This window comes from Hibiscus syriacus, unplaced genomic scaffold, assembly GCF_006381635.1.
Source record: "Hibiscus syriacus cultivar Baekdansim isolate YM2019G1 unplaced genomic scaffold, ASM638163v2 tig00001644_pilon, whole genome shotgun sequence".
Lineage (NCBI taxonomy): Eukaryota > Viridiplantae > Streptophyta > Magnoliopsida > Malvales > Malvaceae > Hibiscus > Hibiscus syriacus.
Window position 1 is genome coordinate 5,931,423 of NW_024061878.1, and position 23,418 is coordinate 5,954,840.

Sequence of the window (23,418 nt, forward strand, 5' to 3'; positions counted from 1 at the left end):
TGCAAGTCATAAATTAGTGTGTGTCATTGTTCGTATATCATTAAAGGTATATTTTCTTGTAGTGAGTTCATCATTGATTTGGGGAGATTAAGGCATTTCTCAGTGAAATGGAGATTGGAATCGTGTTCAGATGGTCAAAAAAGTGTGGGCTGGAAAGTTTGGGCTTCATTGACTGACGAATGCGACGGTAGATACGGCGACCACGAGTCGATCCATTAAGGTTTTAATGACAGGGTATAAAATGAAACAAAAAATAAATGTTATGCATAATTTTGAAAAAAAATGAAAGTTTAAATGCTAAAACTGATCAAAATTAATAGTTTATATACTAAACTCGTAATTTATACTAAAATTTTTGAATTACTTTTTTAAAATAATTATTTTGGATTTTACCGTTACCTTTGTTATTTAAAAGTACTTAAACTATTATATTTAATTATTTTAAGTTTTTATATTTTTTAGTCCGAAGATTATTTTTCAACCAATAAGATGTTGACACATCATACAAAATTAGATATTTGTTTTTATCAGAAAAATACTTTAGGGCTTAAAGCAAAAAAGGGTATAGTTTAAGGATTTGTTTTGACCAAAAAAATAGTTAAGATACTTAAAGTGGTTACATATAATAATTTAAGTACCTAGTTTAACCAAAAAATAATTTAGTTTCCTAAAAAAATAACATAGTTTATGTACGTTTTCTAGTTAAATACTTGTTTAAAATATTATAAGAAACTATTTAAAATATCATGAGCGAAGCATACGCATGCTTGCTACGAATCCCTCATGTCCTGCTTGTGGAGCTGCCTCAGAAACTGCACTCCATGTGCTTCGGGACTGTACTCGAAGCAGGAACCTGTGGATGCGTACTGTCCCCCCAAGCGCAGCTGCAAATTTCTTCATTGCTGATCTTCGACCATGGATTGTGCAGAACATAAATTCCCAGCTTTCTTTAGGTGTTGATGAACCCCTTGGCCCTCTTTCATTGCTGCGCTCTTATGGCAAATTTGGAAGCAAAGAAATGAGTTTGTCTTTAATGGCGTTATCTCTCAAGCTGATTCGGTCATTCATCGTAGCTATTGCTGGGCAAAGTGTTATGATAATCACTATCGAGTTTCTGCAGGTTCTTTGAGATCACTGGTTGATAGCCGACCTGGTCGTGTCCCCGCAAGGATTGCTCTGTTTAAATACGGATGGCTCGGTGGTGGGCCCCGATGAATGTGGTTCGATAGGAGGAGTGCTTCGTAACTCTAATGGCGAATGGATAACAGGTTTCATGAAGAGCGTCGGACCAACATCAGTTCTTCAAGCAGAACTCGTGAGTATTTATGAAGGTTTGCAGGTTGCTTGGAGCCTCGGCATCCCACGGCTTCTGATTCAATCCGACTGTAGCCAAGCAATCAAGTTAGTAAACGCAAAAGGTGCGCGTGACATCTTTATCCCTTTAGTACGAGCCATTGTGGATTTGAGAAACCGAGCTTGGGAGACGACCTTTGTATGGATTCCAAGAACAGGGAACATGATCGCTGATAGGCTGGCCAAGCTCGCCCCGACTCCTTGCCATGATCTGGTCCATGTCAACTCACCCCTTGAGCTCACTGATAAAAGTGTATATATATATATAGTAAATAATTTAAAAATATTTATAAATTCAAAAAAGGTCTTTAAAAATATATTTAAGAATATGATGAAATTTTTTAAATTTTTTTCATTTTTTATCATTTGAGTATCACATGATATTTTTTAATTATGTCTAGGAGTGTAAATGAAATCAAATTTGAACGAATAAGGTTGTGTTTGTGTTCATGTTTGGTTTGTTTAGCTCTTGTAAATATGTTTATTTAACATTCTAGAACATAATCGTTTTTATATTCAAAAACTAGTGAAATGACGCTAATAGTTCTTAAACTCCTTAGGCTTCACGGTTTGAACTCTAAATTTCATCTCGTGTTCAATTTAATCTTTAACTTCATCAATATTTAAAATATAAAGATTAAAAAGAAGCCAACTTGAAACACAATACCTCCCCAAATTAACCTTAAACACATTACCTCCTCAAATTAACCTGAAACACATTATCTTCCCAAGTTAGCCTAAGCCTTGTATAAACATTAATCTTTACACTTGTCAAATGTATATGATTTTCGAAAGATTAAAAGAGAAGTTGATTTATTTGATATTCAATGAACTCTTATTTTACAATTTGTTTTGATTGTGAGCTTAAAGAAAATGGCAGCATTTTTGAAACTTTCATGAAACTTTTTTTCTCACATTTCTAAAATTGAAAGAGTAAGAAAAATATTTTCAAATAGGTCAATCTCAAGTGAAAAATGTATTTTAAGCTGGTGAGGCCCATCCTGTCTCAATTGGGGAAAAACAAATGATGTCAGAATAATGAATCATTTCACAATCCTGAAAGCAAATAGTCTGAGAGATCAAAAGAGTTGGAGGATAAAACTTCTAACACTTCCTTGTGATGTTTGTGATGTCATCGGTAACCCGTTGAGAAGCAAATGATTGCCTTAGTCTAAAGGGGCACATATCCCAGCTCATAGCAAAAATGCAAGACATTTATGTTAGAAGAATTGATCAATTCTTAAGTGTCCATGGCATCATGAAGAGAAGCCCTCAAGCAATTCGATAACATTTTTGTTTAGTGACAACAAAAAGAGACCATTCAAGATTAAGATATTTTGGCACGAAAAGAACCATGAAGGTCTGCATTGGGGCATTACCAAAACCAGATTTCGCTGAGATAACAAGATTCAAATCATACACACATGGTGAATAAGCATCACCACTTGGAGTGCCAGGGTCAAAAGATGAAAACAAAAAGAGATTACCTTGAGAAACAAACCATTCATGATTTAAGTGGAAGATGAGTCTCAAGAAACAAATTTAATTTAGCGGTTGAGTCAGGGGGAAAAATGGTGTCAAGGCCATATACTTGATCATATAACAAGAATTTGTGAGAGAAAACATTTCCTCCGAAATGAAAATAGAAAACAAAGACCACAAGATGATCAGACTGATCCTCAAAAGATTGCAAACCTGAGCTGGCAAGTTGCTACATCGATATTAAGGCAGGTTCCATGCAAAGATGATCAAGTGAAAGAAGACTGAGGTCACCACTTTGATGCAAGAAGAAGAATGATCAACATTTCTGCATACAAGAAAGTCACACATTACATTTAGAGATATTTAAGTGCATTCATATTGTCATAAATTTGTACATAATTCTTACATATTTTCCAAGAAACGTAGAGAAAGAAAAGTCATAATTCAAGCCTAGAATGGAGGGAATTACATTCAGAGTGGCAGAATCTCAAGAATTGAGGAACCCAATCCACATAACGATCATTATTTTAAAGTAGGGTATTTTACCCAATCGATATGATATCTTTAAAGAAACTAAGTTTGATTTTCAGACGTTTCTTGACATGGTATTTTCAAATGCATTTTTTAAATAAGCTAAGTCTGATTTTCATATGTTTCTTGACATGATGTTTTCAAAAGATTTTTTTAAAAAGAAACTAGGCCTGATTTTCAGAGGTTTCTTGACGATTAATCAACCAATATGTTGGTTTCAAAAGTTTTTAAGAAACCCAGCTTGATTTTCAAGGGTTTCTTGATTCGTAAGTATTTCGGGCTATCCGTAAGACCATCAAGTAGGATGTTTTCACATGATTTTTGAAAAATGAGAAAGCAATTTCCAAAGTTTTCCAAAGTTTCTCATTTAAATCTTTCTTGAAATTTGATTTTTTTAAAGTAAGAAAACAATTTCCAAAGTTTCTTACTTAGTAAGTCCCTCGGGCCATTAGTAAGTATTTCGAGCATGATGCTTAAATCCTTCGTGTCATCTATAAGCCTTTCGAGCAAGATGATAAGTCCTTCGGGCCATCTATAAGGCATTCAGGCAAGATATTTTCACATAATTTTCGAAAAATGAGAAAGTGATTTCTGAAGCTTCTCATTTAAATCTTTTCTGAAAATTTATTTTTTTTGAAAAGTAAGAAAATGATTTCCAAAGTTTCTTACTTAGTAAGTCCTTTGGCCCATCAACAAATCTATCGAGCATGATGCCTAAATCCTTCGGGTCATCTATAAGCCTTTCGAGCAAGATGATAAGTCTTTCGAGCCATACATAAGACCTCCGGGCATGATGTTTTCACATGATTTTTGAAAAATGAAAAAGCGATTTCCAAAGCTTCTCATTTAAATCTTTTCTGAAAATTGATTTTTTTGAAAAGTAAAAAAAATGATTTCCTATGTTTCTTACTTAGTAAGTCATTTGGGCCTCGTAACATACAGTTGCATTATACTGGTGATTTGTCGTGAATAAATGTCGAAGACACAAGAAATAATGAATGCTTCTTGAACCAGTAATTATGATGTTGAGCCAATGTTGACTTCATAAGGGGTTTCTATAAATTCTAATTTCACCCAATTTGAAGGTTGTGTTCTATCTGCGCCAAGATTAAAAATAGATGTCCGGGAAGTTCTCTTTTCGCTAAATGGGCAATAGAACTTTGAAAAAAATCAATGCAAAGCTTGGAGGGCTGAATTCGATGTTAGCAATTGAGCAAACACCTTCAATTATGATTGTTTCTAAGGTTTCAACTATCACCCTTGGCATGGATGTATTATAGGACTTATCAGGGAACACGAATGTTCTGTCAGTTTCTGTGGTGGTTAGTTCTAGACAGTGGCTATTGATTTTCTGTCAAAAGGTGGCAGCGAGTACATGGTCTTCAGAGCTAGAAATGATAGATTCTCTTTTAAAAAACTTTCACGAAAAGATGAAAGTTCTATTAGATTTCTACATAAGTTAAGGCAAGAGAAGCCAAATTTATCGAGGGTTGAAATTATTAGGGCAAGATGTGTCTGTTCACAAGTCAAGATTCGTAAGAATGCACTCAGGTGACATATAAGAAAGACAATTGAACCAAGAAGAGAATGAAGTCCCTTTCAATGAAGATTGCTCTTGCAACCATTCCTAACCGATAAAGAAAACATACACTCATACATATTACATTAATTTGCATCATACATTTCATCATTTCATAAACATGATAAATTTTGATTTACCTCTCATGAGGGTGCCTGTAAAATCTATTTAGAGAAACTATTTTGTCATTCTTAGGATCATTTTTTTAGAAAATTCATTTGAGTCATTCTTAGAACTGTTTGTCTAGAATGTCATTTGAGTCCTTCTTAGGATTGTCTCCATAGAAACCTTTTTAGTAATGCCTTTTTTCAACTTGACTTTTTTTTGGTGTAGAGAATGCAATTACATACTTGGTAGTGGCCAGATCGCTTCAATGCAAATAAGCAGTGTCGTTTCCAAGAGGGACCTAATAAAGACTAAAACTTAGCAAATATAAAGAAGCAAATATTCACTAGATAATAGAATTTGCAACACTAAAATGACATTATGCATGGATAATAGGCATTTGCAAGATAGGAGCATACACACACATTTTTCATCAAGTTTTGAACATCTGACAGGAATTCAAAGAGTCAAAAAAGATTTTATTTCATGACTTCATGAGGAAGAAGATGATTTCAACAAAGAATTAGTTCATATTTTTCATCATTTAAAGAAATGGATCTCAGGAAAACTGAGGACCATCGGGTCATTACCTTCGGGTATTTTAATACAAATCACTGACATATGATTATCTTTCGCAGGTTTAAAACTTTTCAAAGAGATGATAAGCTAATCAAAATTTCAATGGAAGGGTTGATAATAAGAAGAACTCATCCCATGAGGGAGAAGAAGTTCATAATGAAAAGAACTTGTTCAACCTCTGTTTGATTCCATCACATAAAGAGGTGGATCAACATTTCCAATGGGAGAGTTCATAATGAGAAGAACTCGTCTGATGACCATATTTTTCATATTTAAAAAATTAGTTCATATTTTTCATCATTTAAAGAAATGGATCTCAGGAAAACTGAGGACTATCGGGTCATTACCTTCGGATATTTTAATACAAATCACTGACATATGATTATCTTTCGCAGGTTTAAAACTTTTCAAAGAGATGATAAGCTAATCAAAATTTCAATGGAAGGGTTGATAATAAGAAGAACTCATCCCATGAGGGAGAAGAAGTTCATAATGAAAAGAACTTGTTCAACCTCTGTTTGATTCCATCACATAAGGAGGTGGATCAACATTTCCAATGGGAGAGTTCATAATTAGAAGAACTCGTCTGATGAGGGAGAATAAGTTCATAATGAGAAGAACTCGTTCGATGAGGGAGAAAAAATTCATAATGAGAAGAACTAGTCCGATGAGGGAGAAGAAGTTCATAATGAGAAGAACTTGTTCAACCTTAGCTCAACTCCATCACATAAGGAGTTGGAATGACACCAATACTTGGCTCATCCATCGCATATGGAGTTGGATCAACATTATCACTTTGTTCAACATCATTATAGAAGGAGGTGGATTAACATTTCTAATGAGAGAGTTCATAATGAGAATAACTCATCCAATGAGGGAGAATAAGTTCATAATGAGAAAAACTTGTTCAATCTTAGCTTGATTCCATCATATAAGGAATTGGAACAGTACCAACACTTGGCTCATCCATCGCATATGAAGTTGGATCAACATCATCACTTTGTTCGATTTCATCATAGAAGGAGGTGGATCAACATTCCCAATGGGAGAGTTCATAATGAGAAGAACTCATGCGATAAAGGAGAAAAAGTTCATAATGAGAATAACTTGTTCAACCTTAGCTCGTTTCCATCACATAAGGAGTTGGAACAACACCGACCTTGGATCATCCATTGCATAAGGAATTGGATCAGTATCATCATTTTTCTCGTCCATCGCATAAGGAGTTGGATCAGCATCATTATTTCGCTCGTCCATCACATAAGGAATTGGATCAGCATCAACTTGGGTAAACCATCGCAAAGGAGTTGGGTCAACGTTTTCGAGAGAATAAGTTCACAATGAGAAAAACTTGTTCAATCATGTCTTACCCATCACAGAAGGAAGTTGATTGACATCCCTGACGAATAATTCATAATGAGAAGAACTCGCCTGATGAGAAGAACTTGTAGTGCTAGAATTACTGCAGCACATGCCAAATAAAAAATGGTTCTTATTATATTTGCTTCATTCATGTTCCACAACAATGAGCAAAGAGGGGTAGTTGTAACCATCATTTTTTATCCCAAAAAATAAATAAAAAGGGAAAATACCACGAAATCCTGACCTCTCATGCCCGGTTACTATTGATGCCATCAGCAAAATCCCTGCCACCACACCATCCCTGCTCTAGTAAAACCACAACAGCAAGAAAGAATATATCAACAACATTTTTTTATTTATTTTTGGGAGATATATAAAATTGGGTATAAAAACCCGGAAAACCATTATGTAAGAAAATGAGGGGGCTCCTCGTTAAAAAAGACAAAAATAGTTTGTAAAAAAGGGATTAACCCTCCATTCGAAAGCAATAACATAGAACAAAACATTTCTTTTTCAGTAACAAAATACCAAAAAAAAAATTTCGTATTTCATTTTTTCAACAACAAAAAAGAGAAGAAGAAATAAAGGTATACATTCGAATGAGCCTTCTACCCACGTTAGGGACATTCTTTCATTAATCTAAACGGTGAGAATGTGCATCATATCCCCGAAGATAACATATTTAAAAATTGGCCCGATCCAATGGTAAACAGTGGAGATCAGAGCATTAGAAGTCAATGAGTTTTAATTTATTTCACGGCATTGGAGGCTGTTTCGCACAAAACAGAGCTCAGATCCGTGACCACCGTGTCAAGGTGAGCCAACCCATGAAATTTAGGCTCGAACGGTCACCGAAGATGGTGAAGACGCGACGGCCGAAGCGACGACCGGCGGCTGAACTCCCGTTGAATTCTAGAGAAGCTTAGAGATAATAGAGAGTTTCTCTCTCTAAAAAAAGGAAAAGAAATGAGGGAAAAATGAAAAAAAATGTTGATAAAGGGTATTTATACCCAAAGAAAAACGACGTTGTTTTGACCCCATGCGTTCGTTTAGGTCTCGGTCTAATCACGTGCGCATAGGGATGGCAATAGGTCGGGTCGGGTCGGGTTTTTGGGCCACCCGACCCGACCCGAGAAGAAAGGGTTCTCCACCCGTGACCCGACCCGACCCGACAAAATTAATGTTTCACCCGACCCGACCTGACCCGAATATATGACTTAGAAACCCGACCCGACCCGAAATAATAAAAAAAAATGTAATTCAATGAAAACAATGACTTAATTGAAAAAAATTATATATGGAAGGATATTATTGTAATTATCCCTAAATATATAAGATAAAATTATATATATTTTTCGGGTCGGGTCGGGTCGATTTTTTTTACCCTAAACCCGACCCGACCCCGAATTTTTTTAAAAAAAATCCGACCCGATCGGGTCGGGTCGGGTCGGAACCCGTCAGATTCGGGTTGAGTTGCCATCCCTACGTGCGCAATCCTTGCTATTTCCTCCCGAGTTCATTTTGGTCACCATATTTGTTTAATTACTTAATTAAATTCCAAATTTTTTCCTCATTTTGTAATTTTTCATTTTTGTTTTCTAGTACTAAATCTTGGTCTAATTTCTTTCAGGGCCCTCTACTTTTGGCGCGGTTTTACATTTTAGTCCTCGTTTTAATTCCTTAATTTCAAGCCTAATTTTACATTGTTTTAATTTAGTCACTTGTTTACATTTTATTTATTTTAATCTAGGCATTTTTTTATTTTCAATTTAGTCACCATTATGCTTTTCTGTTTGTTTTAAATTAGCTTATGTTTTTATTTTTATTTTATTTTGGTCATTGTTTTTAAAATACGAACGTTAAACATTTGATATGACCTTGTGATGATCCGCCCTGGGATATGATTCATGTTATTCATGGTTCGGGTAACAATTAAAATTAACCCCCTAACTTCTAATTTTATATTCGTTTGTTTAATTAATGTTATTTTATTTTTTCCCTTTAAAATTCTATTATTTTAATTTCAGCTTAAAATTATTGATTGTTTATATTTTAGTCATTTCAATTACAACTTTTAATTCTCTGCACTATCTTAATTTAAGTTTTATTTTTTGATATATTTCATTTTAGTCCTTTACTTAACGTTTTAATTTCATCTTTGTATTTTTTATTGATTTTAATTTAGTTCTTTTTATATTCATTAATTGCTTTTAATTTTTGTCTTTAATTTCAATTTCTTTAATCTAGTCTTAGAATTTTAGGTTTTAAATTAAGACTTTTGATTTAGAACATTTTAGTACTAATCTAGATTACTTAGATTTTAGGTCTAGTCCTTAAATTTAGACTCCTTTAAATTTGGTCCTTAAACTTTTAATTTAGGAGAATTTTCGATTTGGTCCTCGCTTATGCTCGAGGTTCTGAATTAATTATTCGATAATCAATAATTGATTAAAGTTGATTAAGATTAATATTAGAGCCTCCATCTCATGCTTAATTTCACCTTTAGTCCATAAATTAGGAAAATTTTTAGTTTGGTCCTCGCTTTTGCTCAAGATTTCACTTTAATTATTCGAATTGCAATATTGATTAAAAAATAATTTAAGTTAATATTAGGGCCTACACTTTCAGGTTTGGGCCTCTATGTTCTTTAATTTTCATAATTTGACACTCTAAGATAGAAAAAGTCTTAATCTACCCTTAGTTTAATTAGGGTCAATAAAAATTGTTTGATTGCATTTTATTTTAAAACCTAAGGCAACGTTCACTTATTAAGGAGTCAATAGTATATCTCCCGCAAGTATGCTCAGGGGGTGACTATTGGTTATTCCCGAAATAGGTCGACATCCTTTTCAAGAACGGACCATGATTTCTAAAAATATCAAGGCAATGTTCGGTTATTGGACACAATAGATGATCTCTCGCATTCATGTTAGGGGCGAATGCTATTGGCTTTAATAAACGAATATCCTTTTCAACTTTGCATCTGTAATAATTTTTAAATTAGATGAAGTTTGAACTCAAAATTTTCAATTTTAAATGTAGGGTAATCAATAAGGTACCAATTTTTTAGGTGTTGTGGGGGTGATAATCCTTCCCCACGTATAACTGACTCCCGAACCTATTTTCTGATTTTCGTAGAACCTAAACTTGATATTTTGATAAAAATAAAATGTTTTATTAAAATACATGGTTTTATGGTGTCACAATCGCACCTTAAAATGATTGGTGGCGACTCCTCACATTTCAAAATCTTTTTCAAAGAAAACCTCCTAAATCATAATGACTTTTTTCCCACCCGGGCGAAAAACGGTGTCGACAATTTTATAAACATGTATTATTCTTTTTAAAATTTAAAGTCATTATTTTACATTAATATCAATCTTAATATTAACTAGAACTCGAGACACTATATACGTGTGGGTATTACTTATTTTATAATGAGACATTATTTTTCTGAAAAAATATTTATCATTTCTATTTTTAAAATTTTTCGAAAAAAGTTTCAATCGGTAAAAATAAATTTAATTAAACACCAAAAACTAAATATTCAAAATTGAAATTCCATTTTCAACAGTTGATTGTCAGTTTAAAATATTTGGCATATTGGCAAGTCCAATGGCAGCAATGTCCTTCCACTCCAACAACCTGGGAATAAATGACATAATTTTTTTGCCTCCAGATTATGTGCAATAATTTAATCCCATTTAATGGTTTGAACTTGATGCGATAATATGTTAGAAAGCTACACTTTGATGAATTATGACCAACTGTAGTGCTCTCATCATGTTTTTAAAAAGTAGGTAAAACATTCATTAATTTAAGCATCAAAATGTCTCTTTAAACTCTAATCTTTGATGTCTTTTAAATCCATTTTTATGACCCAATAAACTCATCAACAAAGTTATGAATTCAAAAAGTTAGCCTAAAAAATTTAAAACGATGCTACTTATTTAGCCTACCGAATGATTAATGCCAGTGACCCATAAAAGCAGTCAATAATGCTTTTTACCCCATGTTTGCCTTTCATTATGCTTTTTGAACAATGAATTTACAGTAACTGTTACTCAACTGAATCTCCATTAATTACCTAGTAAAGGAATAGTTAAAGTATTAAATGCCCTTCGTACTATGTCATCGAACTCAGTTCAGTTCTTAAATTTAGCTGTTTGAATTTAGAAATAAAAAGCCACCTAATTTGGTTTCATCTTGATGAATAAGTAATGAAGGGTTAAATGAGATCGTTTTTGTAAGGATTGAATGTCCTACTAAGACGTTTTAATATGCGTGAAAAGATAATTCACAATCGATTGATTCATTAGAAGACATTCTCGACTAAAAAAAAATTATAATCTCGTTCAAGAAACCATCACAAGTACGGATGGGCATGGGACCGACTTGATTTTTTTCTTTAAAAAAATCGGATTAGAGTCAAATCGGGTCAAGTCAGGTTCGGATTTAAGATGAAAAATATGTGACTCAATCCGACACGAAAATAATATAAAAACACCTTATATATTTAGGGATAATTGTAAGAATAAACCTATTTATATTATTTTTTCCAATCAAGTCCCTATTTATTAAATAAATTAATAATGTTATATTATTTCGGGTCAGATAAAATTACTCTAAACTCGAATCAAGTCGGATTTCGGGTGGAGAATATAAATTTTTTGGATCGAGTCAGGTTTGCCAGAAACCCAACTCATGCCCATCCCTAATCACAAATCAACTAATTTTCTAACCTTTAAAAACAATATCAATAAATTGTTCAAAATAAATTGGTTTATGCCTCTTATACTTAAGTTGTATTGTGATTAGGGATGAGCATGGGACCCGAATTCGATGGATTTCGATTCGATCGGATCGGATATGATTTTTTTTAAAGATTTCAGATTCGGGTCGAGTCGGCTCGGGCTTTTTAAAGGTTATGTTCGGGTCAGTTCGAGTTTAGTGTAAAAAATATCCGACTCGACCAAAAAAATTGTAATTTTACTTTATATATTCATGGGTAATTGCAATAATTCACCTCTATATATTATTTTCATTCAATTAAATCCCTATTTTATTGAATAAAAATAATACTTTTTTAATAAATATATTTTTTTGTGTCGGTCGGATTCAGATTTTATCTTAAAAAATAGGATCGGGTCGAACGAAGGATTTACAATTTTTAGGTCTGATTGGGTGGATCGAAAATCCAAGTCAAACCGACCCATACCCATTCCTAATTGCGATTGCATGTCTTTGTCCAAAACTTTGCCGTCGTTTGCAACTTTGTTGACCCAAAGAATTTGGCCTTCCAACAAGTCTGCTGCTGAAAATTCCATCTCGAATTTGCAGTAACTGAACTAGTTTTGGAATTGGCTTCGGAATCAATACAGGGAAGATGGTTTTGATCGTCTGTCGAGATTTTCGGAGTTTCAGGAGAACCCCAGAATATATGTCTTCTGGAACGCTACAATCACATCATCAACAAGATCTGCCATATAATGTTTAAGTTTATTCACTTTGTTGACCTATAAATAACAATCATCACCCTAAGTTTAGCACGAGCACAAAAGACTCGTATATCAACTGTTACTCAAAGTTGAAGAAGAGAACAATCATCACTCTTGGTCTAATACGGAAACTAAAGCCTCGTATATAAATTATCATAAAAATAGACTCTTTCTCTCTACCTCTAATGTTTATCATATCCTTCGGTTTATTTATTTAGGCGAAAAGCACTTCAATAAAAGAGAGGTAGACATGATATCTCTAGAATTTTACGAAGGGACTGATTTATAAAATTTTAGAGATACAAAAACAAATTTACAATAAAAGTATACAAAAAAAATTCAAGATATATGATAATTTTAAAATATAAAGTCGAGCGGGGCAGACGAGCCGGAAGAAGAAAAAAAGAAAAAAAAAGGAAAAAAGAAGCATAGAAGCAGAATTTTTGGAGAAGTGTCAACCAAGGAGAAAGAAATGCTTTTAATAAAATTTATCTCAATATGACGTCCTTCTTTTGCATACTGTCATGGACCAAGTTAAAGGATGTTGTTCATAAAATCATAAAATTTTGAAGGGTTGAAATTAAAAAAAAATGTCCTTAAATTAAACTATTAATTTTGAGATGAATCAAAAGTGCAAATTCTCTATCTAATCAAAGAATACAAAGACTTTAACCGAATACTAATTTTTTAGAGTTATTGAAATAACAAATCAGATTATTTACATGTCAAATTAATTAACAAGTCGGTCAAGAATATGTTGAATCAATTATATGTTGGTAAAATCAGATCATGGATCGTTTCGAGTCGGGTTGTATCGATTATTTATCAGGTTAATCGTAGATTCAGATTCATATTAGATCGGATGCAGGTCGGATTTAGTTATCAGGTTCAATTTGGATTTAAGTTAGGTGCAGGTCGGTTTTAGATTCAAAATAACTATGTCCAACTCGAGTTCAGGTCAATACCAATTAAAAATCGAATCGATTTCAAATCACCGTCACCTCAAGTCACAAACGGTTAAGACTCAAGTCAATTTCAATAATTTTTCTGAGTCTTGTTAAATTTTTACACCTCTATTATTAATCAATTTGTTACTCGTGATCACCACAAAAAGGTGTCGGTTTGATTGTAAGAAGGATTGGACCCAGAAGAAAAGGGCGAATTATCGAAGACAGCAAGAAAAGGAGATTTTGTATGATTAAGGGGTAGGGCAAGGTCCCAGCAGGAAACGTGAAGATGTAGTAATAGGATGCAGCAACAGACACAACTGTTGTTGTCACTCAATTTCAACTTTCAACCTGTTTCTTCCATTAAACGTAATTCATAAGTCACACTTTTAGCTTCACCCACACTTTCTTTTATTTTTTTTTATATTAAAAATACATAAAAATCGTCAATAAAGTTTGGTTTAAGTGAAAAAACAGTTTGATATTATTTAAATAGGTTTCGAATTAGGATCTTTGTGTAGGCAGAAAATTCGACTCACCTACTAAAGCTAGGTGTACAACGCAGATCGATCTTTGGAAGGCTAGTGATTTTTTTCAGTTACTATCATCATGTATGTTATTGGAGATGAAATTGGTGGGTTTTGAAGTCTTAGGGAAGTTAATAGGCTTAACTGAAACATAAGGCTGAATGGGCTACATACCTTAGGCCCATAGGGTATTTCTTTCAAGGCCATATGGTCCCAAAACCAATTCAAGGGTACACTCGGAAGACTTCCAACAGTCTACGGTTAGAATTGAATATAACAAGAATATTACAATTATTTGGCAACAATAAATAGAGAGTTGAATTTATTGAGCAGTCTTAGTGATAAAATAGAATGTTATTTCTTTAAAGGTTTTGAGTTCAAGCGGCTGCGTTTGTAGGATAAGTATGCGTGTTGTTAATGATTAAGAAAGATTTTGAATAGATATTACCTTATAATCATTCTAGATAATTCAAAAAAGATCGATGGCTTGTTTAGGAATGACAAGAATATATTAAAATGTGTATATTTATGTGAAATTAATAATTTTTTGTTTTAATAATTTTTTTAATCAAGTTGTATAAGGGATGAAGCACCATGGACAAGATGTACCAATAAGAATGATAATGGAACATATGAGAGTTACAAGAAAAGTTTGATGATTTGCAAGATTTAGAGTAGATAAATTAAATTCTTCTGATTTTCTTAATGTTATTGTAAGTTGTAAATATTTTACAGATATTTGTTATTTTTCATTTTGGTGAATTGAGAATTGCTTATAAGCCTTCAATGAATAAGCACAAAAAATATTGTATGTATAACTTAATTAATATAATTTATTTATATTATTTACAATTATAAAAGAATGAATGACATTTAATTTAAATTTAATTTACTTTAATAAAAACATTGTAATACATATACAAAATTTGGCTCAAAAAACTTGGTTAAAAAAGATAATTTTTCATAATTATAAAATTAAATCAATAAAAAAGAAAAGATAAAGAAATTAATGAGATTATAAGATGAGTTTATTTAATGAAAATAGATTTCGAAAACTATTTTAAAAAAAATTGATCAAACAAAGAAAAAAGATTTACACAACATCATTCAAACATCGGAAAATAATTTATGTAAACTGTTTTTTTCAAGAAATATAATTTATTTTTCAGAAATTATTTTTAGTGAAACAAACAGATCTAAGTCTTGGATTTGATCTCATACAATCGTTTTTTCCTTTATAAAAAAATATATATTTATTAATTTCAAGGGGTAAGCAACACTTTTTTTTTTTTGAGAAATTAAAGGAAGATCATTTCATTAATCCAAACTTAAAGCGTCAAGTACAACATTGTTGGAAATATAAGCAGGATGTTCATAAACGAACCATATCGGAGAGGGACTAGACGGAGCCCATTTTGTTAAGTCATGAGCAACTCGATTTGCAGTGCGAGGGATGTGGCGAACAGTAAAGTTACCGTCATTCCTTAGAAAGGAACGAACCAGATGAAGATGAAAGCTAGCAATAGAAAGGTCAATATTCGGGTTAAGCACCTTGTTGATCACCGCACTCTCCACTTCAACCGAAAACCACCTGTTTACATGAGCCATTTCGATCCCGTAACTTAGAGTAATAGCTTCCACAACTTCGGCTGAAAAGGATGCCTTCTTGCCTGACCCCCAATCACCATTCCATGCTCATTTCTAGCAACTACTCCGATTGCGGCCAGGTTAGAATCCGGGAGAAATGCTCCATCCATATTGACTTTGATCCTATTTGCAGTAGGTTTAGCCCATTTTCCAGCAACCTTCATAGAACTGTCATGGGGAGGCAAATCATCCGCTCGCGTTACTTCTAAAAAATGGACACCAAATTGCCAAGCATAGCCGATCAGTTGACGAGCAAGTTGGAGAACCCCTGCATGAGTCCATTTATTTCGCCGGTTCCTGAGATTCCATACAAGCATCATAAACTTTGTAAACTCCTCTTCCAGGAGAACTGCAATAACCTTCTCCATCCATTCTTTGCTTGACTGGGAAACTCTATCAAAACATTGGGGGTTAAGTTGCGGGAGCTGGAAAATTTCCCTTGCATAACTACAGTCCTTGAGTGCATGGAGGGTGGTTTCTTGCTCATTCTTACATAAAGAGCACCGACCATTTCCTATTCCAATTGGAGTTTTGCACCAGTAGGGAGAGCATCGTGGCACACCTTCCAGGCGAAAATCTTCACCTTTGGGGGAGCTTTAACAGTTGCCAAAGAGCTCCAAATCTTGGAAGGATCCCTTGGTTCATGGAGTTCCTTTAGCAACCAAGAGTATCCCGAATTTGTGTTATAAACCTTTGAGCTGCGGTGGCTCCAAACTAGACGATCACCGACCTCCGGGATGATATGACACCCTAAAATAGAAGCAGTATCCATATGGTCGAAAACCCTAGCAACCTTTTCATAGTTCCGCCGTGGTTCATGAGGAAACATGAAGTCCCCACATCTTATAGGTTCGACCATACAATCGACGTACAAGGAGACCAATGAGACTGGGTGGTCTCCTCCCATCGAGCTGCATGCATGGGTGTAGTGCTGTTAATTCCAATTCTCCAGTGGTATCCAGCCTTCAGTTTTTCTTTGGTTTTGAAGATGCAACTCCATATGAAAGAAGGCTTGTTTCCTATCTTGGCATTAAGCAAATCTCCATCGGGAAAGTACTTCGAAAACAAGACTTTGTAGATCAACGAATCCTTATTAATTATCGTTCTCCAAACTTGTTTCCCCATGAAGCGAAATTGAAGATCCTTAAATCCCAAGAACCCAATCCTCCACCTCTTTCGGGTCTGCAAACTTTGCTCCAGGCGACGTTGGTCTAACCTTTTCTGTCCTTTCCCGACCACCAAAAGCGACCCATCTTCGAGATGATGGAATCAAGAATTCTCTCCGGAATAGAAAGCAAGTCATTGCATATGTTGGAAGTGCCTGCGCCACACCTTTAATAAAAACTTCACGGCCCCCGGTAGACAGCAGATTTTTGGACCATCCCCGAATGAGCTTAGAGACTTTATGTCTGAGGAATCCGAAAATATTACTTTTGTTTTTTCCAGCAATCACTTAATATCATACTTTGTGTATGCAGAAAATCTTTGTTAGGAGACTCATATATTAAAATCAAATATACGGTGCAAGTCGGTCCGAATTAGTCGTAACAAATCTTTAGGAAATTGGGAGAGCAACAAAAATTTTTTTGATTTTAATTAATAATTATTTTATGTGGTTAAGTGACATTGATACTATTTTAACTAAGGTTTAAACTCTAACTCTCGTTTGATTATTATATCTTATTTAATTTATATTTCAAAATATTAAAACTAAATTTTAAAATAATAAATAATTCAATATCTATAGATTTTTTATATATTTTCTTTTCATTATAAATAAATTAAAAACAATATCTATAACTACATTTAATATTAAAAAATAATTTTAAAATCTAATATTTTTATTATATTATAAATTTTTATATTTTCTTTTGAAATATAAGGTTTTTATATTATATAATAATAGGGATACAATCAAATTACACAATATAAAACTTATTAATTTTTCACAAATTAAAATTGTTAGATGAATAAAAATAAACGAATAAGATTAACAGTAAAAAATAAGAAGATAAGAATTGAAAAAAATAATAAGTTAATCTCAACCCTTTATTTTCTTTTATCTAACAATCCTAAAACTTTTTTTTTCTCTCGTTTGATTCTTTCCTATCTTCTTCACTAATTACATCTCTTCACTCTCAGATCCATCTTCAATATATAATTTACAAAGAGTTCTACCTTGATCTCCTCTTTCATAAATTTCACTTTGTGTTAAATAAAAGTCTTCCATAAATCCTATATATGTAATGTTTATGCATTCTTTTTTGCTATTTTATCTTTTAGAAGCTATATGATATGGTTGAAAACCCTTGAAAATGTGAAAAAAAAAAATCTAAACTACTTGAACTTGTTGAAATACTGTTTATCTCTTTAAAGCAATGTTCATAAATCAAAATCTTCTTCTACATCTCTTACATTCAGATGGCACTTTGTGTTAAATAAAAGTCTTCCATAAATCCTATATGTAATGTTTATGCATTCTTTTTTGCTATTTTATCTTTTAGAAGCTATATGATATGGTTGAAAACCCTTGAAAATGTGAAAAAAAAAAATCTAAACTACTTGAACTTGTTGAAATACTGTTTTATCTCTTTAAAGCAATGTTCTCATAAATCAAAATCTTCTTCTACATCTCTTACATTCAGATGGGTTGAAAAGCTTGAAAAAGAAAAGAAAACTGATGTTTTCTTGGACCATTCAATTGGGGTGACACTAAATGATTGTTCATTTGTTGTTGTTGTTGTTTAATTGACTTGTAATAAAATTATGCTGTTTGATTTGTTCCTTGATATGTTAATTGGAACCATATATCCATTTATGAACAATGTCCATTCTCAGAATTTCAATTGAAACTACTTACACCGATTTTTAACAAACACAAATTGTCTCGTATGAAGTTCTCTTCACACTCGATACCATATGCATGCATTAATGGAAGTGGATAATCAATTCACGTTAAGTTCATGGAATCATGAGAATAAAAAGTTAATAGGAGAAATGATTTTTTAAACTATTAAAAAATAAATTTGTATTATTAATTGTTTTTCTAATTCTATTGATTGAAATAAATTTATCTCGTCGGTCGTTATAATTTTTTTTAATTTGGACGGAGAGTTGTTGTCAATGAGACAATGATCGTTAACTCTTGACTTGACCAACGTTTCTCTGTGAGATATAGTTGGTCATAAGGATGAAGAAGAGCATATAGAGGTCAAAGAGGTTCCAACCTCTATCTTAATTGTGTTGAGGGGTATTTATAATGATCTTAATATGATGGTATCAGACATATAATAATTATGACTATTTGAAGGCTATTGGACTGGAAATATCTAGTAGTTAAAATTTAGATTTAGTTCGGATATATTACATGGACCTATCATAGGTCTTGTTCATGTGTTATGTTTGACATGCAGTTTTGTGTGTGGGTTCCTTATATTATATTACCTATATATATATTTTAAATTCTTAGCATATATTATATTACCTATATTACCTATATCTAGTAGTTAGATTTAAATTCTTAGTATATAGTATATTATTAATATAAATTCATTCTTTACAGTTATATTAATATTACCTATATTTTTTTTTAAAATAAAACATCATTTATTTAGACCCGTTAAACTCAACACATGCTAAGAGTGTTCACTGTTCAATTAACCTTGAAACGTGTGATTGGATATATTACCTAGATTCTTGGAACCAATCAGTCTTCGGATATATCAGCTCTAATAAACGTATTGTCGTAACCGGATTTCGTCTGAGCACGAAATATTTATTTTGACGGGGAAATTGATGTGAATAAATGGTTTTGAAAATAATTTGGGAGTCGCCATTGGCCTTTTGGGTCAGGTAGGTCGAATACCTAAAAAATATCTTTTAAAAGAATTTTTAAGAAAACATCAATTAAAAGATAAACTGATCTGCGTTTTAACTAAAAATTCGTTCTTTTAATAAAAAGGGATTCGTGGTCGGTTACGTTTAGGGAAGGATTAGCCCCTACAACGCCCAAAATTGGTACTTTTAATTATAAATTGTCTCTATTATTAAAATTTTAAAAATTCAAAAAATATATTTAATTTATAATTCTATTATTTCAAAATTATATAAAAAATATTTATTTATTTAAAAATATCAGAAAAGAACTTCTAGGTGCCTTAAGACAGCTCTTTTCTTTGATATTGATAAATATTAATTTAAATAATATTGTTTGCTTTTTAATTTTAAAATATCAGAATAGGATCCAGTTGTATTAAGACTGTCCTTTTCTTCGATATTAAAATAAATATTTAAAATTACTATTATATATTTATGAAATATAAAAATATTTATTCATATAATAAATAAAATAAAATACTACTAAAACAATATTAAAACATAAATAAATGAAACATATAAAATAACTAACTAAATTACAGTAAAAATAAAATTAAAAATCTAATTCATAATTAATCAAAATTATAGGGATTAAATATATTATTTCTTTATTTTATTTATTTAGTGACTAAAACAAAATTATCTAAAATTCGGATATTAGAATAAAATAAATTAAAAAATATAAACTAAGGATTAAAATATTATTTATTAAAATTAAGGGATTAAATATGTTATTTATCCTAAATATATTATTTTAATAAAAAACTAAAATGAATAAAAATAAAATTTCGAGATCAAATTAAAATTATTATAAATTCAATTTAGTGACTAAAATGTAAAGTTTACAAGCTGGGAGGACTGCGGACGGGGTTTAACTATTCTCTAATTACGCGCATAGTCCTTCCCGAAACGACGTCGTTCGGGAAGGACTGTAAAAGGTCCAAACCGGCTGGCCCTTCGGGCCAGCTATCTCATTTCTTTTTTCTTCTTTCTCTCTCAACCAGAGAGAAAAGAGTTCTCTGGCTTCTCTCTAAACTGAGAGAAGCCGTCCCGGTCAGCCACCGCTACCGGGCTCCGACCACCGCTGCCGGCCACCGTTAATGGTGGCCGGAAATTACAAAAATCCACCAAAATAGATCGGGACGGTCTAAAACCGTTTCCGGTGTTCTTTTTCCTTAAAAAGCTCCCAATCGGAGCAGATCTACAAAAATACCTTCGGTTTCGTTGTATCGCGTCCGGCGGTGGGGTTCTCCGATGACAGAGTAAGCTTCTTTCCTCTCTTCTCTCCTTTTTTTCTTGTTGCTTTGATGTTGACTGATCGTGGTATATTTTTAGTATATTTTTTTTCTGTTTTTTTTTCGTCTCTGTGTTCTCTGTCTCTCCGTTTTTTTTTCTGTCTCCTTCTCCGTGTTTTTTCTTGCAGATGGGGTGATGCTTTATAGCCATCACCGGTGTTCGTCTCAGACCAGTCCGAAGAATGCCCTTTGGTGAGTCACCGGACTCCCAGTGGTGACTCACCGTTTGGGGGAGACGTGTGCGGCTACGGCCGGCCTTCTGGACTCTTTGGTAGACGTGGTGGAGGCTGGAACTTGGTGTGGCGGTGAAGGCTTCTGGAAGCAGCAGCGGCGGCGCTGGGACGTGTCCCTAGGGTAGATACCCTAGGGTTTCCTCTGGCAAACTGTGGACCGTTGGATCAAACCAGATCCAACGGCTGGAATTGAAGATGGCGGCTGAGAATTAGGGTTAGGAAACCCTAACTGGAACCCCAGATGTTTAGGGTTTTCACTTGATTATAATGGAGATATTGAATAAATTCTTCTCTTTCTTCAGATGAGTTCTTCTCATTTGAACTTTATGCTGGGGATGATGATCCATCAAATGATGAATTCAAGCAAAAGATTGAACAAGTTCTTCTCATTATGACTTCTTCTTCCTTCTTCAGATGACGAGTTCTTCTCATTATGAACTCTACCTGGCAATGTTGATCCTCAAATGATGAATTCAAGCAAAAGATTGAACAAGTTCTTCTCATTATGAACTTCTTCTTCCTTCTTCAGATGAGTTCTTCTCATTATAACCTTCTCTGGAAAAGATAATCCATCAATTTGATGAATTCAGAAAAAAGTTGAACAAATTCTTCTCATTATGACCTTTCTTCCTTCTTCAGAGTTCTTCTCATTATGAACCTCTCTTGGAAAAGCTGATCCATCAAGTGATAGAATTAGGCAGAAGGTGAATTTAGGTAACAGGTTGAACAAATTCTTCTCATTATGAATTTCTTCTTCCTTCTTCAGACGAGTTCTTCTCATTATGAACCTTCTCTGGAAAAGCTGATCCATCAAGTGATAGAATTAGGCAGAAGGTTGAACAAATTCTTCTCATTATGAATTTCTTCCTTCTTCAGATGAGTTCTTCTCATTATGAACTTTCTCTGGAAATGTCAATCATCAAATGATAGATTTGAATCTTTGCTAAAATCTTTGAAATTCCTGTTAAAAATTCAACAAGAATAAAAATGAATGAAAATGCATCTATTTTTGCAAATGCCTAAATATGATGCATGAATGTTAAGTTGTTTGATTTCAGATTGGTGAATTGAGTATTTCTTCAATTGTAAAAACCCAATAGATCTTTCTTCTTCAAACAAAGAATCTATCATCTTTGACAAATGTAGATGTAGATATAATGTCACAAAACCTCTTGAGAATAAACTCAATAGTATAGGCTCTTGAAAAGCTTGTATTCAGGCAACATGTTGATTCTGATAACAATTCATCTGATTATGAAGTGACCTTTCAAGATGATTTCACAGATAGTTCTTAATACCGAGAAATCTTGACTTCTGATTCTGATGAAAAGAATAAATTGTTATACTTGACAAAAATGTGATTCTCAGAGGCTGAAACTTCAAATAGCTTTCTTCCGGTAAAAGATGGGAAGCCATTATGTGATGATCCCAGTTACAAGCAAAGGCGAAACTTGTGCTATGATTTTTGGGAAAGGAATAAGCAAAAGAAGCTTGAAAAGAAACTTCTTAATGAAGACGATCATGCAGTTCATCTTTTAATTCTAATGATTGGTTGTAGTTCTTACACCAGATCAGATAACTCAAGAACACTTCCAAGATGCTATTAGCAAATTCATCTTCCAAATTCAATGATTGGTTCTGCCAAACCAGATCAGATAACTCAAAGAACACTTCCAGAAGATGCTATGAGCATATTCATCTTCCCAATTCAATGATTGGTTCTGCTAAACCAGATCAGATAACTCAAAGAACACTTCCAGAAGATGCTATTAACAAATTCATCTTCTAAATTCAATGATTGGTCTGTCCAACCAGATCAGATAACTCAAAGAACACTTCCAGAAGATGCTATGAGCATATTCATTCCCAATTCAATGATTGGTTCTGCTAAACCAGATCAGATAACTCAAAGAACACTTCCAGAAGATGCTATTAACAAATTCATCTTCTAAATTCAATGATTGGTTCTGTCCAACCAGATCAGATAACTCAAAGAACACTTCCAGAAGATGCTATGAGCACATTCATCTTCCCAATTCAATGATTGGTTCTTCTAAACCAGGTCAGATAACTCAAAGAACACTTCCAGAAGATGCTATTGGCAAATTCATCTTCTAAATTCAATAATTGTTCTGTCCAACCAGATCAGATAACTCAAAGAACACTTCCAGAAGATGCTATTGGCAAATTCATCTTTCAGTTAATGTTTGGACTAGGATATCACAATACTTATTTGATGTAGAGCCAGAATTTGTAGATTCGAAGTATTTCCATGCTACTACACTGAAAAGGGCTATATTCATAATTCTGCCAATTAAGAACATATTTTCTCTTATTTTACTTCCTCCATGTGCTGATGCTTTTCCATTGACAAAGAAATGATGGCTTTCATGTGATACAAGAA